Here is a 12839-nt window from a genome sequence, read left to right on the forward strand (position 1 = left end):
AAACGAATCACGATCACAACACAGTCTTGAAAAAACAGTCGAGCGTGCTACGGTGTCGCGCCTAGTATTTCTTTTTTCGAGCTAAAGCACATAGGGACACGTACTGAAAAGAAACGATAAATATCGACTTTATTCCCACACAAGGAAATATTTATACCTTCCGCAATGAACAGTCATTACAGACAGTTATAATAATCGCTTTGTGTGAATTCTACAGAATACTTTGGTCTCGCATTTCTTTTTATCTATGGAATTTTTAATCAATTAGTATTTAGAGTTGATCTCGTTTTAATAATAATATCAGAGTACTAATAGTTTTTATCTAACGACAAAAGAGAATTAAAAATTTAGAGATTTTTGTAAATTAATAACTTTTTTGCCAATTAGCACACTGACTGGCCACGTTATCCAATATACGAGAGAAATCATTTTTATTCAATAAATATATCGAATTTTCCAATATGGTTTAAATGCTTACTGCTTTAGTGTTTTATTATAAATCATTTAACAACGTTATTTCTTTTCGAGGATGTACATGATTAAAACGAATATCACTACTAGCAGTGTGTGTGTGCGTGTGCGCGCGCGCGCGCGCGCGCGCGCGCGCGTGTGTGTGTGTGTGTGTGTGTGTGTGTGTGTGTGTGTGTGTGTGTGTGTGTGTGTGATTAAGAGATTTATTCTATTTATTACTAAATTAATCTAATCAATAAAGATTAAATCGATAATCATATAGGAAGATCCTCACAATCCGTAGAAAATCCTGTACTATGGAGATAGGGTCCTTACAGATTCGCTCCAAAATTCAATGCACATCGGGGCTTGTATAGAAGAACGTTATACGCTTGTGTGAGAGAGGGGGGTAAGATAAAGAGACTCGGGACGGAGTTTCTTCAGATTTTATCGTGGTCGAAACGTTAGATTACACTGTTTCGTCCGAAACAAATTGCTCCGGCTATTCCGTCGGAGTGGACTCTCGCGAGGGATTTCGTACTACTACTCTCGATAGTCACAATACTGCCGCGCGAAATGGAGTGACATTGCACTTTTTATAAGGGTGAATATTTGACTCCAACCGTAAAGTGATTGTTTCACTCGTTTGGAGTAAATGTTTAACTCCATTATAGATAAAATAATTCACTCAATCAGAGTGAATTTTCACCTTTTCTTAAAGTGAAGCTTTCACTCTATTGTTACGAGTGAACAATCACTACAGTTGAAGTCAAATATTTATTCTTAGGGCCGGTTTCACCAACTCCAGTTAATTTAACCGGTCGATTCCATTGAAATTGATCAATCGCATTTGTTAATTTTGCTTTAACGACAAATGCGGTTGATTAATCCCAATGGAATAATCGGTTGGTTATATAAATCAACTGGAGATGGTAAAACTATGTGAGAGGTATATTAAAGAAATAGGTTAGACAAATAATTGCACAAGTTAAGAAAAAAACATTATATATTGAATTATTTATATAAAGTATATAATGTATTTATTAAAACCAACACAAAAGTACTAAATATAATATAATAATAAAGAAAAAAACTTTTATATAAGATATTTAAAAGAAAAATAAAATACTATCTTACTAATTCGCTTGTAATCCTTAAACGTGGATACATTTGTAAAATATTATAATACAATCAGTGTTAGCTTTTTCATTAGTACTTTTGTAAACCCTTAATGTATTTCATTTACTTACTCATGTAATGCAACGCTGGTGTTTAACGATAAATTTTTAAGTGTCACATCAAATGCTCTACAACACGCTTTTGGTTCTACTAAATGTAGCACACAACCAGTGATAAAATCATAAAAATTAGCCAAATCTGCAGAGAACTGTATGTCAAAACAATAGTGTAATTTTAAGAGAATATCGAAAGCTTGTAAGCCATTGTTGCCAATTTCGATCAGATGATCATCTGCCTTTATGTAAAAATTCCTTTTCTTTCTTCTGTAGTCATACTACATATTAAATAAGGTTGCACGTTCCTTTTATTAGATGCCTTATCAACTTGTGAGCACTCATTTAAAAATAAATTATCTTGTGCCTAAAGTGCAAATATATATTAATTAAACCTCAATGATTATTGAATGAAAATAGCTTAATGAGTGAAATAATATACTTTCGATTAGATACTTACATTCTTAAAAATTAGTAAACTGTTATGCGGGATTGTTATTTTAGCACATACATTTGAATATCCCACTGAGATACATTGGCTGTCCTTGTTTTTTACTTGTGCTGTCTTTTTGTCCTAAAATATACATATGTGTGCAATAACTTCTGTTGCAATAAAATATATTAAAATATACGTACACATACACGCAACACACACACACACACGCACGCAACACATATACACACAAATATACTTACATTTCTTTTTCGTTTGGTGTAATTAGGAGATGGCAGTAGATGCGGTAGCAAAATCAAAGCTTTCAAATTATCTGTAAAAAAAGTTTATTAAGATATGTATTCAGACAAAGTATTCTGTAAATTTTTTAATTTATTTATTACCTTCAATGTCATTCACCCGAGTGCAGTAAATTTGGTGCGTTTAAGGAAGAATACTGCAAAATTCTCGGTACATAGAAGCTTACAAATTTTGCCAAAAATGTATCATTATCTGGAAATTCGGCTATGAATTCTCTCTGGATCTGTAATATTAATGAAAAAAATAAAAACATTTATATATATAGAGAGATACTTAAAAAGGAAAATAAAACGAAGTATATATATATATACTATCTTACCAATTCACCATTATAATCCTTAAAACGTGGATACATTTGTAAAATATTACTCAATGTTAATTCTTCATCAGAATTTTTCATTTGTCTTTGTCGATTACATCTTGTTTCATCGCTTAATCTAAATATATCATCTTTGTTTGTATTATTTGGCATTTTTAAAGAAAGTTCAGCAACCTACAACAAGCGATAATTATTCATCTAAAACACTGTTTCACCATTATGTACAATTGTATTATATTTACTTTTAATTGAAATAAATCTTCTTCCAGATATTCATTCTGTAAAGTTCCTTCTTTTAACAATTTCTGTTGTTTTTTTTTTGACTCTTTGGACACTGTTCTTCTTTTCTTAGATGGACTTAAACGCTTTCTCATAGTTTTTAAACGAAATTCAATGAAGCCCTGATTTGTTTTACTGTCATAAAAATGCTCCTGAAAGCAATATTGAATGTAATATAAGTTTTTTTTTAGTATTAAAACAAATTATCTGCTTACGTAGCCATTTCCAGAGAGAGTTGAACGAAGTTTCGGGAACTGTGTAACTATTTGGCTAGCTAATTCCGTTTTATGTATTTGATGGATATCTTTAACAAAAATAAATGTGTTATTAATTATATAGAATTACATAAATAATGCTCATACAAAAAACATCATTACTTACAAGCTGTCATTATTAATTTTATCAAGCCTGCACAACAAATTCTGATGAGTTCTTGCCTCTCCACGGGCTTAACTACACCTGATTCTAAAATACTAATTAGCGATGGATTTCTTTTAGATTCTTTGTCGTGTTCTTCGATCCAGGATCTAATATCAAACATTTCGTTTGAATTTCGATGTTCCTTAAAAAAAAAATATATATATATATATATATATGTATATGAAAATTATATGTCATGCAATGTTAAATATAAATACTAGATTGTTCACAAGGACTTGAACGCGTCGAAAACGCGTCAAAACTGGATATTCAACCAAAAATCGGAAAACCTTCTTCGAAATGGGTATACAGAAACTTCCAGAAAAATGTTTGAACTTTAGGGACAATATATAAAATAGTAGGTATAATATTTCTAAATAAATATTTTTATACTACTTTTAAAAAATCAGTCTCATAAATATTTGAACAACCTAGTATTAAATATACATATTAACGTATTTTTACCTCTTCACTATTATTATCAAGAACAATTACGTTTTGGCATTCAGTCAATGAATTAGTATTTTCTTCTTTACTTTGTATAGTCACATTGCTGTGTTCTTCGTCCTGTACTAATACAACTTCCTGAAATAAAACCCATGTTTTATATAAGCTTTCATTCATCTTTATCATTAACAAGTTATACTAAATACAAAATCATCTTTGCGCTTACCACTTTATTGTGATTATTAATTAAACTTAATATTCTTTTTCTTGGGCCAATTTTGATATTCATTTCTTTTAAATCAGTTTCTGTTAACGCCATGAAAGCATAACCATCGACTCCTTCGTCTAAAACATTGAGTTGACATATAATAAAAGCAATTTAATAAAAGATACAGTATGGACATGTACTGACAATGCTACTGATGCTATCTTCAAATCTCCATATCATCCGTAATATGATTTTGAAAATTTACAGCGATATTTAAAGCAATATATACATAGATATTTATTTAAATGAAAATTTTGGCGTATAATGTATGTAGGGAAATATATTGATGAAAGATAGAAAAGTAAATTGATTTTATGTACAAGATATAATTATGAGGTGCTTTTATAATAACATATGATGAAGGACTATATAAGAAAAATTAGTCGTAAAATCAGACCATAATGCAAATGGTTTCAGATCGCATAACTCATCAGTATTTACAAATGTATATGAATCTGTATTTTGAGCTACACGGTAAGCATTTAATGATTCGTTATAACTAAGACATTGCCATTCTTCACACCATAACCAAAGCTGCTCATCTTTAGTATTATTAATTCTTGAATACAACCAAAAGTAATTTCACTATTTTCTTGTACTCCACTGTTAATAGCAACAAACAAACCTTTTCGATACTCTGTACTGTAAACCTCTGCCTTATTAACTTCAATAACTGTGTCTTTGTCCTGATATTTCATTTGATGTAACTGCTGTCTACATATGTATTTTCAACATAAGTTTTTCGTCCGTTAACGTACTTTAATTTGATTCGTGGCTCATCTTCATTAGTACCCCAAACTGCGCATTGATCTAATTGACAATAGTTTGTTAACGTTTTCGTAATATTTTTATAATTACATACAATAGATCCATACTTTTTAAAAAATTATGTTTCGCTTCAAATCTTAAACAATTTAACCAACGTAAAGGACCAGAAAAAGATATACACTGAGGGTAATGAGTTAAATGATGATGCTTATTAATTGGAGATATAGCTGGAAATAATTCTCGGAATAAACAATTGTGTTCTTCGATTAATTCTGCCAAATATGGTAAAATAGAGCGTCTCAATTTTGGAGCAAATACTATTTCGTTTATTTTGTTTAATAGTAAAATTAACGATAAATGCTTATCATTTTCAGGTACTAAATCTGAAACTAGAAAGGAAAAACTCTTAATAAACACCATGTTTGTGCAGCAGTTTGTGAAAGCTTGTAATCCTTTTGATATTTAATAGAAGTTGAAGAAAAATTTGCAGAAGGTTTATTTTTATTTTCTGGAAAACCATATCGAAATAAATTTACTCTGTTGTTGAACACATCTATTTTGAAGTTATAATTACATGTACTATAATAATGTAAAATTAATTTCAACTCCATTGGTGCGATACCTTCAAAAATATCGTGCATAGGGTCAAAGACAAAATTATTTGTACAATGAAAATAGCGAGAAGAATGTAATGCACTATCTTCTAAAATACCTGACTTTTTTTTTAAACTATCAATTTCTTTTAATGTTTGTTGATTATTTATTTCTTTTATTTGTTCGTCATGTAGTTGTTTTGTACGCAAAGTTACATCTTTTAAATTTCTATTATTCTTAAAGTCATCTCTGTTGATCAAACAAAGTCTACAAAAATGTTTAGCAGAGGGACTTAAAAATCCTAATAACTGATGCGCGGCCAATCCATCAGCACAAACTGCAGCAATACTTGCTCTTAATACGGAATGTGTTCCATTATGTACCACATATACACCATCGTCACTTTCAAGTTTATTTAAATCCATCAAAAATGGTTTAAGTATAGCTTTCATGCCATATTTTTGAATATCAGCAGTATGACACAAACAAAGAATATGAATTCCTCCTAAAAATGAGTTAATATGTTGAGGTAAATTTTGAATTACAAAATAAAAAGCTCCAATTTTGTGAGGATGAACTTTAGAACCCAATGGATTATTAACAACTACATCATCATAATACAATTGTATTCTTAATGCATGTGGATGACGTTGAAAAAATGGATGTTGTTTATAACTGATTCCATCTGTAAAAGTTACAAGTAGATCATCAGAAGAATTGTTTTGTTCAGAATCAACATAATTCCGCATTGACGAGTGGCACATTATTAATTTCAACGTTTCAATAATTGGTATATAATGACAAGTCTCATAAATTTTTTTTTGTCTCCACACTTGTTCTTTTTGATCAAAATATTGCTGCAATCTAAATCCAAGAGGTATTTCAATCGAATCTATATAATTATAAACATTCTTAACAATGTTTATCTGATCTTCTAAAGTATTAGTTTTGTCAAATAGATTATCCAAATTTAATTTATTTAATAGTGCTAGTGTATCAGATTCTACACTTATATTTTGTTTTTTACAAAAATTCAATATTTCCTCTCGAATAACATCAGAAATATCAGACACTAAGCACTGTGCTGCATTTGTTACAGCAGTTAGAGCTGTACCGGTAAAACTGGACAATATCCTTAAATTTGCAATAAATTTTTGTGCACTCGTCGACAGATTAAATTCTTTTAATGACTCATGACAATGATTTCTATCTTCGCAAACATGATGCTGTTCTGAATCATATCCATTTTCTTCTGATGATTGTACTTTCTTTGAAGTACTGGGATAATCTGCAGATTTCTTAGATAAATCTATATCTGAATTGCATATTTCATCAGTGACAACATGCCATTTTTTATGTGACGAAGTAAAGAATCAAACCTTATAAAACGTTTATCACAATTTTCTTGTTTACAATAGAATCCTGATGAGTATGATCTGCTAACCATAATAGCATGATGGCGACGAAAGTGAACAGAATATTGTCTTACTCCGGGAAATGTCTTTTCGCATTTAAAACATTTAAGTAAAGTCATTGCTGTAATATTATCTTTTAAAAGTATAAAAACAAAACAATTACGAGAATTAATGTGCAAATTTAATCATATGACGGATAACTTTTAATTTAATTTTAATCCACCCTGTTTCATATTGTATCTGTAAGAAAAAATACATGTAATAATAAAATAAAAATAAAATTTAAGTTACAGTAGTAACGTTATAACATGTAATTGTGTATATATAATAAAAATGTTATTTGTAATTATTATCTTCTGATTTATTCTCTTTGCGTAAATGAGCTATATTTGTTATATTATTCAAAAAACGTAACATACGTTACGTTATGTTACTTCACGTTACTACTATCACTTTTGCCAATTGTACTAAGGCTCCGGTCAACGTGACGCTACAAATGCTTTGGAGCGTTCTTCTTCTCTTTCTTTCTTCATTGAAAGAAAAGAGAAGAGGAATGCTTCGAAGCATTTGTAGCGTCACGTTGACCGTAGCCTAAATCTTACCTTTTAGAATATTGACAGCATCTTCTGAGATACCATTGCTCAATAAAAACTGTGACAAATCTTCCTTGCTATTGAGAGTTTCCTAACAAAATTTCATTATTTAAATAGAAGCGATATATAACTGCAACCAAGATTTTATGTCGCGTAATGACGTTTAATAAATAAACTGAATATACGTAAATTCTTATACACGGCGCGCCCGCTCCCGTTATGAAAAAGGCGCGAAAGGCACGTCCGCGGGAGGTTAGGTTAGGTTAGGTCTTGCACAATGCCAGGTAACAAGCAATAGGAACAGAAATCAGAAATCTTGTATCAATAAAGAATGAACGGTGATACAGGCAATAGACATAAAAATTCCGTCACGTTGAAAATTCTGTGTCTATTGCCTGTTGCCAACTAATCATAGCGTTAGAATTAATTAGGTTATATTAACGAAATTTTGATTATTTACTGTTCCTATGCCCATTGCCTGGCATTGTGCAAGGGTCATTAGCACTTACCTGTGGAAGAAACGACATTATTCTAGATAATACAATAATTTATCTAAAATGTCGACACGAAGACGAGATGATCGATTGACGAGAAGCAACGGTCGTGGTCGGTTGACAAGCGAGTAGTGACTCCACTGAACGAGTTGCTACGAGCGATCTTTTTTTTTTCCTGGCGCTTTCTTTCCAACGTGGTGTGGAACATATCAGATTCACTCTTTTTATGATTGAAAATATTCACTTAAGGACGCAGAGTGAAATTCACTCCACGACACAGAGTAAAAGAATTCACTTCACGACACAGAGTCGAAGAAAGTAAAAGAATTCACTCCATATGAATGAAAAGTCATTCCAAGTTGAGTGATTCGGTGAATTACTCATTTTTTCGAGTGGAATTTCACTCGAAGAAATTTAGAGAGTACGTTCCTCCTCCAAAGTTCCATCGCAGATAGTCCCTTGGTCCTCACCGGAGAGAGCCCTTTAGCCCTACCGCGGACTTGATGAGTCTGGCGGTCTGGTAACGCTTTCGAGACGTCCTTAGCGAAGGCCAGCCTGCTCGTTCTATATTTGCGAGGACATCGCGTCGCGAGTATCGCGTGACGGTAATAAACAGCAACGGGAATGAGCGAGTAAGAGGGAACAGCCGCAAGTCGGAGAGTCGCGAGTGGGAAACGACGCGAGGAGGAGGCGAGAGGGAAAAAAAGGAGTGAAAGGGTGGATGGAGAAGAAGGGGGTTGAAAGTCAGTCCGGAGCCAAAGTCAATGCCCGGCGAGTGAGGGCGTATAAATCTACGGCTTAAATTTAGATCGCCGCGAAAACGTCGTCTCCCGCTTCTATACGGTGGTCCGAGAGTCGGCCGGTGCTGCCACCGTAACGAAGCTATTTAAATTAAAAAAAAAATAATTTTTAATATTTTTTTAATAGTAATTTTGACATTTCACATTGCTGATAGAACAACGTCACTCAACGAACTGTTTTCGTATATGTATATTCCAAATAAGTGCTATTTTCTTTTCAAAGAAATTGCCTTATTTTTCGTAGTCTTAATTTTCCGGAACAAATTCTGCTTTTTACGTGAAACGTATTAACATATCGCCTTTAATTCCACATTTTTTCCAAGCTCTTTCCATTCGAAGGCGCTGCTTATTCGAGAGAGTGGCGATTGTATTTAAATGTACACTGGAAGTAACCAAGTAGATAAAGCACACATACGCGTTCTCAACCATCTATACGAAGATTAACCAACGCAAATGCGAGGCCGACTATGAATCTCGTTTACGTTTGCATTCTAATCTAATACTGCACACCGTGTATATTCCGAGATTGCGGCAAAGTGCACATTCAAGCGGACAGTTTTCAGCGCGCAAAGTTGGCGGACGGAAAATGCTTGCTTCGAACATCGCGAGTTAACATCTGCGAGTCATTTCGCCGCGTTATTTCCACCGGGCTTCGTCGAATGCGCTTCGCGACGTTCCTTTTGCTCGCGCTTTGTCCACATGAGAGTGCTTCCAAAGCGACAGATTTAATTATCGCGCCTATCTCCCGTTCGCGGTCGTGCACACGCTTTTTCCCTCCGCTTATACTCCTTGCAATCAATGGTACGCGATATTGCGTTATCCAAACTGGAACGAATGAGATCACCGTGTTCCTAGAATGATATCCGAAGTAACAGCGTAATCGGTATCGTTGTCCGATAAAGGTATACTCAGTACTCTTGTATACTCAGCATCATATAGATAATGTATTTTATAGCTGAGAGGAGTATCACATACAAAATCTATGGAATATTATATTGCTGTAAATCCCGTTGTCGCGTTGCAGAATTAGGGAAACGTAATAATAATATGACGATGATAACGCGGAATAACAAAAATTGGAAATTCTAGTAGAGATCGAAAGAGAAAGAGAGGGAGAAAGAGAGAGAAGGATAGAAGTATTTCGCGCAGCTATTGCTCGTTTACATTACCATTTGGCGGGAGTACGATCAAAAGCGCGGAAGGCTTCAATAATATCGGGATGCGTTTTCGTCCGGTGCAATATTCGGCGCGACGTTGTACAATATGCCCGTCCTCTAAAACGGGGCAGTATCGTTTCAACTGCAATTCATTGGGTGTGCCTTTGAATGCAACCGGGTAGATGGCAAATACGGGCGCGCGCGGGGGAAATACATCTATTTTATTCCGATAACTTTTCTAAATTGCGAACGGCAATTTTGAACGAATCATTTATCAAGACTGATCGACGTATCTTATTTTTGCTGTGCATCAGCGATCTTTCGAGATTGAATCAGGTTTGCGCGTAAATAGAACAGAATTTAAATTTTGATAGATCTTATCAATTCTTTAACTGTAAAATAATCGAGAGTTGTCCCTGTATTCGCACGTGACAATGAAAACACGATGATTGACGTAATATATACTCGTAAATATTAACATTGAAAATCTAATTGAAATTATAACAATTTTTAATCTCTAACAACGAAGTGTCGCAAATATATTTCAGTTGTGATGGCTCAATGAATTTATTATTCCGGTTCGCGAAAGTCAAGGTTCTACCTCATTGCGTAGGTATATATGCGCATTCGCAGAATGTCCAGAGACGAATATATCGCTCGAAATTGCACGAGGCGAGCGCAACGAACGTGTATGGCGGACGGGTATACCGTGATTTAATTAATTAGCGCGAATTAATCCCAATTAGTGAATCTTGTCTGACGACTGGCAGGTGAGTGGGCCCTCTTCGTTATACGTGAAAGGTATGCCGCGGTGCTTTCACACCGAGAACATTGTCGAAATTCTCGTCCGTTTTAGTATCATGGCCAATAGGGTGCAGTCATATTCACTGGTTAATATTATTTCGTGATTGTTAATCTTCTTTAATGAAGAAAAAATACTCTTAATAATGCTTAAGCGCTTATTAAATTTTCACATTTAATAAGTTATAAACCGATTTGAGATTTAATAATTTTGATAATAATATAGTGGCGTAAAATAAATAATATTGAAATAAATAATGGTGGAAATAAACAAAGTTTTAGAATGATATGTGTGCAAGTAAAAATTTCCGACGCATATGTGATCGATACTTCCTTTATAATTGTCGATTTGTGGCTGCGGAGGAATTAAGCGCAGTAAACTGAAATTAATCTGAAGCCCTTGTTGGAAAAGCGAGCGCGCTTTCATCGCAATACTCGCTTTCATGTAGTTATAATTAATATCCGGTCGCTCAATTCAAATATCATCGGACGGAACAGGTAAAAGGTTTTTATGCCATCACGTGATTTAATGCTACGATTGTCGGGGTAATTCATATCGCGCATCGTTTGATTTCAATCCATGGGATATGAAATAGAATTCGATTCGCGCTGTAAATCTCCTGGTCATTATAAGACAAGCGCGTGAAATCGTGTCATGCTGTACTGTACGCATTGAAACGACAGTAATATACGTTTTTTTTAAATACAATTCTGTAACAACGTTTCATATTTCACATATTTTCAACACGATTTTTCTTAGCGAAAATTATTGTATGCTTTTTTTTTAATAACCTTTTACTGTACAACTGTAAATAATTAAAGTAAATATTTAATATTAAACTTAAATATTGATTATTAAATATATTAAATTCTGTGAAAGTTTGCATGAAATTAAAGAATAAAAAATTGGTGGTCATTTATTTGCTGTTTAAATTTGATTTTTGAGAAATGATTTCATTTTTTTTGTTACTATTCAAAGAATTTGATACTTCGATGTTCTAGTAAGCGAAATATCTGTGTATATGACAAAGTATCTCGTTTGAAATAAAATATCAAGCTTTCCTCGAATTATTTCATTTATATCGAACTGATGATATTTGATTCGTGCACAGTCCTTTGCGTTATAGAATCCCCGATGCGATATGGTATCGTATCGTATACAATTCGGGTCGTATCAACGATCCCGGCGGAAGTCGCCGAACGGTTGCGGGTATCGGTATAACGGGTATTAATTAATTCTGTGATACACGAGGAAAATACCCCGGCGAAATGATTCCTCCTGCCATACCCCGAGGCTACCAATCGTATCAGTCTACCGTGCCATCCCGCCTCTTCCCGCACGTCCGCTTGTCTTTCTCTTAGCGGAATTAATTGAAACGCACAAAACAGTCTCATTAAGACGAGACAGGTCGAGCTCTCGATCGATATGTGGTGACGGGGTTGCTGCGCGTCGACGGGGACCAAAAATAAAATAAAACCAAGTACGTTATACGTATATAGGGCGCGCGTCGCTATTCATCCGTCGATCGCGGACGCAGGATTCCTATAGGTATGTACATTCACTCGATTTCAACCTCGCGTCGCGTCGTTCCCGAAACTCCATCGGGATATACACCCCGTGCGTCCGCCGGGGCGACTCCCGCAATCCGCGGAAACCTGATTTTTCCTGAAATCTGAAATTCCGCGCGCGTTCTCTCGTCTCGACGCTCAATTAAAATCGAACGCTTTCGTACATAAAAGCGGCAAATATCGACGGCAAACGGATCGCGCGACACAGCGTGGATTCTAGTGCATTTAATCAAGCATTTAATGCAACGCTCAACGCGTATATATCGAACATTCGGAGTTCGCTTGAGCCTGTGTTCAATACGATTCAGATTTATAATAGTTCCGCTTTTCAGAGTGAAAATGTGAATGATGTAACTTAATTTATGATATAGAACAATTTTAAATTTCTTGCTTCAACGAAGTATTAATGCTTTCAAAATCTTTAATATTAATACTTTAAAACTTGCAAAGAGAAAAAGATGGTATTCTATAAATTTTAA

The 12839-nt window shown here is 34.0% G+C and overlaps 1 protein-coding gene and 1 pseudogene across 2 annotated transcripts in view; one reads left to right on the forward strand and one right to left on the reverse strand.

Annotated features, from left to right (window-relative positions):
* Positions 1-12839, forward strand: part of Ror (tyrosine-protein kinase transmembrane receptor Ror) — a 250063-nt gene that overhangs the window by 8948 nt on the left and 228276 nt on the right. The window lies entirely within an intron of this gene.
* Positions 1660-8454, reverse strand: LOC139809050 (uncharacterized; annotated as a pseudogene).

Source organism: Temnothorax longispinosus, chromosome 2 (genome assembly GCF_030848805.1).
Source record: "Temnothorax longispinosus isolate EJ_2023e chromosome 2, Tlon_JGU_v1, whole genome shotgun sequence".
Classification (NCBI taxonomy): domain Eukaryota; kingdom Metazoa; phylum Arthropoda; class Insecta; order Hymenoptera; family Formicidae; genus Temnothorax; species Temnothorax longispinosus.